This window comes from Etheostoma spectabile, chromosome 17 (genome assembly GCF_008692095.1).
Source record: "Etheostoma spectabile isolate EspeVRDwgs_2016 chromosome 17, UIUC_Espe_1.0, whole genome shotgun sequence".
In the NCBI taxonomy this organism is placed as follows: Eukaryota; Metazoa; Chordata; class Actinopteri; order Perciformes; family Percidae; genus Etheostoma; species Etheostoma spectabile.
In genome coordinates, this window is record NC_045749.1 from 923,554 (window position 1) to 928,586 (window position 5,033).

The 5,033-nt window shown below is 40.7% G+C and overlaps 1 protein-coding gene across 4 annotated transcripts in view; it reads left to right on the top strand.

Moving 5' to 3' along the window:
- gfra1a (gdnf family receptor alpha 1a) overlaps window positions 1-5,033 on the top strand; it is a 118,036-nt gene that overhangs the window by 62,609 nt on the left and 50,394 nt on the right. The gene's annotated exons all lie outside the window — the stretch shown is intronic.

Consider the following 5,033-nt stretch of genomic DNA (forward strand, 5'->3'; position numbering starts at 1 on the left):
TGTGTGTGTGTGTGATTGTGTGTGTGTGATTGTGTGTGTGTTGAATGTGAGTGATTGTGTTTTATGCATTAGCAGATAAAACATCTCTCCCGTCCCGTGTAACCTCTGCTGTAATGGTTCTGTAATGAATATCTATAAACCACAGACAGGCATCTGGATGACACTCAGCATTCAGGCACACGCACACACACACACACACACACACAAACACTCATACACACTCACACACAGGTGGGCAAACATGCACAGTTGTCACACACGCAGGTTTGGCGGCACACACAGACGCAGTCAAAAGAACACATGCATAAATCTACACATGCAGATTTACATTCTACTATAAACACACACACACAAACACACACACACACATATACACACCTCTTTATCCCCTTTCAATCACAAAGAAAACACAGTGCATATAGATAACACACACTGGATTTAAAGAGGATAAACCAACCTTGGCTAATGTGTACTGTAGCAGCTTAAAGCCAGCTGTCACTCAGGGATTCCTGACCAACGGCATCACATGATGTTAAAAAGATATGAGAAATAATAATTGGTTTAATGTCTGTTAAACCAATTAGTATCAGTCAGGGAGACTTAAGGGTGAATATTTAAGCAAACTGCCCTATATTTATGACGCTGGAAGAAGAATTGGTACTATTTAGCTAAAGCTACCTAATGTAAATTTGAATGAAGGAATAGCACATTCTTTCTCATATAAATTAAAAGTTATTTGCTATTGTTTTTACATAATAACCAGTGGCTAGCTTAAGCTTTATATTAGTCAGTTTGCTAGCTGGAGAAGTCCTTACTAGGGCTGGGTATCATTGAAGTATCTTCAAGACATGTACGTTACCTGGAATTCAACGCCAGTTTCTGAACAATTGATACCAACTTTATAAAATCCATTTTAACAAAAAGAAAACATTACGCTTCTTTCCAACTATGTGACACACTCTGTAGTCAAGCCTCTGTTCTCAAAGACAATAACACACATAAGCCTTGTCTCTGTGCATAACAGAGACTTTTTCCTGCATACCTTTTGATGAGTAAAATTAGACAACCAATCACAAACATTATTAGCTTTTGGTACAAATATGCTGCATGCTTATTGGCTCAGTGGCACCGATGAGTTCGACTTCTTAGGTATTAAAATTTGGTAATGAATGACAAGGTATTTTACAATACGCTATACATTGAAAATAAGTTGGTCAGTGGCTAAAGAGTATCGAATTTGGTCCCCAGCCTTAGTCCTCACTGCCTGTGTAGTGTTTTAGCACAGATTATTGGCATGGTTTAGGTTTTGTTCCCTGATATTAGTCTGACCATTTTCTTTTTCTGAAGTCGTCCTGCCGTGTCAGTCTCACTTGTGCTTTTCATAACGGCAGTCTAAGTCTGTGTTTGGCCACTGGGACAAATAATGAGGCTGGGTCTTCTGTACCAAATGCAGTTGCGTTATTACATCCATGCATTTGACTCATGAGAATCATGACACATGTAGGGAAATGAGCCTTAATCCCATAATCACCAATTAGGGCCACAGTGTCCAATATTACACACAATGTTACGTATAGGCTTGGGTTAATTGGAAAATCTATGATTTCACTTTCTCGACTGGACACAGCAACGTCTTTTGATCATCCCCTAGGGGCAATTTGGATTACAGCCAGCAGGAAAAAAATATATACACAACAACAAATAAACACAACCACAGTAGGCCTACAACCTGAATTGAATTTGAATTTACAGGATATTATTAACAATGGGGATAACAGCCGGGATGAATGACCTTTTGAATCCATCGGTTCTGCATCGCGGCAGACTATATCTGCGCCCGGAGGTTAGCAGCCTAAATTCACCCCACAAGGGAAGACTCGGATCAGCCAGGATGGCTCCCGCCTTCTTCAAGGATCTGGCCTTATACAGGTCATGCAGGTCATCTAAGGGTGTGCCCGCAATTTAACTGCAGACCTTCTCGATACCTTGCATGCAATTTTTCTGTTTAATAGAAAGTGACCCGGGCCAACAGATAGTGGAGAAAGTAAGAACTGATTCAATGAAACAGGAGTAAAACATTTTCTTAAAAACAGTGTTGACATTAAAACTGCGAAGCTTACGGAGAAAGTGCATGCACTGATGTGCTTTTTAACACACAGCATCGACCGTGGGCTCAAAGCAGCACAGTCTACTGTCGATCACAGACCCAGGATATAGGAAGTTCAACTGGTTGGTTGTCCATTACACCTGGGGAAATAACAGTGGGATTTCTTCTTAATTCAATGCACATCTCTTTTGTTTTAGCCACGTTAATGTTTAAAAAGGAGGATTTACACCAATCAGTAAAATCATTTACTACAGGACTGTGTTCATACAAAATAACCAAACAATATATACACACAAATATATACATGTATCTCGCAGTAATTACTACAGCCACGAGAGATCACCGCCTAGCCAGACCTGTGATAGTTGGTCGTTATGTGCTGCTTGCATGATCAACCCATAGGGTCGTTTTCTGGGTGAAGACTGGCAGGGCAAAACACTGAATCCCAAATGGCTCCCGATGGTCGGGCCAGCACCTTGCATGGTAGCTCGCCGCTATCAATGGGTGAATCAGAGACAAAATGTTAAGAGCTTTGGATCAAAGTGCTCTATAAATGCAGCCATTTATCATGAAGAAAACAAAGTTTTTAAGGTCAGGACGGATAAGCAGGAAACTTACACAGTAATGCATCAACCAACTTGGACTTTAACATAGAAGATACCAAAATGGGTTTTAACTAAAAAACACCTCTCTAAATGTCTAGACAGCAATTTAGAAAAGGCCAAGTAACTGTATCAGCATGGTCTCAGTAAAGAGCAATGCACACTCACCGCATCTTTGCAGAGCCTTTCTTCTTCACTTTCTGCCAATTCCACTTTCACCTTGTTGCGATGGATAACAAAAGCACACAGATCCACTCACTCAGCAGGTTGCCTTATAAAATAAGTGAAGGTGCTGTGTTTCAGCTGCCGCAGTGAGGCCAAATGGATGGCCAAGGCACTGGAGGCCACTGCTTATTTCCTCTGAGTGCTTTCGATTTGGTTTTATTTTATTGAAAGGATCAGAATGGAGTTGTTGAACGAAACATGGACAGTAAGAGAAACTGAGAGAGATGGAAGGGGGGGCAAAAAAGGAGATGCAGGCCGATGCAGCGTTTAAAATCAACTTTAAAAGGCATAATCTCGTTCTCTCACAAATTAAAAAAAGGAAATGACGAAACAGCTTTTTGAAACTTGAGCCAAAACTGATCCCATCAAAAGGGGTAAAACAGAACCAGCCTGTAGTTTATTTTTTTGGTAACTCTGTGTGGAGGCAGCTTCCACAGCCGATGTAATTAGATCACGTCTGAGCACACTGACCGGTTGTTCTCATGTTGCCAAATAACGAGCATGCAGAGGAAGTCATTGGTCAGTAAATGAGCCTGGGGTCGCCTGTCAAGTCATTAAGTAATCATTAACTAGTCTCATTTAATCATGACCTCATCACCAACCCCCTTCCATCCCCCAACCACCTTGCCCCCACCAGAGCCGGTGTTGTGTACAGATTGTTTTAGTGACATTACACATACACATAATCAGTGTCGATACGGTGGGGGAAATATTATCACTGCCTGCTGTAGCAGTGGAAGGACACCATTAAGAGAGCTGTACGCGTGCAGGAACAATGCCATCAATCAGTATCAAATAGTCTGTTCATTCATTTTTAGATCAAGTGATTAATCATAAGTAGTTTACAAAATGATGGGATGTCAGACCAGTCAAGTCAAATGATGTCAATTTATTTATAGAGCACATCTAAAACCAACCTAGGCTGAACAAAGTGCTGTACAAAGTTATAATATGCTATAAAAAAACAACAAGACAATGAAAATGTAGATATAATGAACATCATACAAACAACACAGTTCTATACAAATGTCCCTGAACTAAATCATATGCCTAAGAACAAAAATGTGTTTTAAGATCTTGGCAGTAGAGGAGGATCACACAGGGATGTCGACCAACTGTCCAAAACAACCAAAAATGTATTTTATTTGCACTGATGCAAAACAGAAAAGCAGCAAACCCTCACATTTCTGAGAAGATAAAAAAGTTTAAGTTGAATAAACTAAAAAATATATCAAAATACAAATATAGATTTTCAATTTAAGTATTTCAGCTTGAAATTTGCTCACAGAACATTTAAAGCGTCTATATTCTGCTCATTTTCAGGTTCATAATGTATTTTGAGGTTGGACCAGAATAGGTTTCATTTTCAAAAAACACCATATTTGTGTTGTACTGCACATTGCTGCAGATCCTGTTTCACCCTGTGTGTTCAGGTCTCTGTTTTAACTCCAGAGTGAGACATCTTTCTTCTATACTGTCTTTGTTGGGAGCTGCACATGCTCAGTAGCTCGGTAAGATCCCATCAGCTAGATAACTCTTTCTCCAGCTTTGGTCAGTCCAAGGCAGGATCAGCTGGGAGACTTCTTCTAGACCAGGGACACCTGTGGAATACCTGCAGAACAGGGACAGGAAGTAGTTCTTTTGGAGATAATGGTCAACTAGGGTGTGTTGTACCAGTGTTTTGCAATTGACAACGAGCATGCTAGCGCTAGCATGTGCTACGGTTTGCCACCTCGTCTTGGCTAGTGAAGTAGAAAGCCGTGCAGACTGAAGACAGAGGACATTCAGAAACCATATCTCACTCAAAACAACACGGATAGTTTTTTTTCAACTTTTTATGCATGAGGAAGCACCGGAGACACAAAATAACACCCCGAATCCCCAAAAAAGTGATCTTTTTCTTAATATGGGCACTTAAAGGTGCTTTTATTGTCACATATTTGATTCATTCTCTGCATTCAACCCATCCCTCAAGGGGGCAGTGGGCAGCCATGTACAGCGCCCAGGGACCAACTCCAGATCTGAGTTAGTGCCTTGATCAAGGGCACTGACTTGAGAACCTAGTTCATGTTTTTTGATGGTGGGGGGAAACCGGAGCA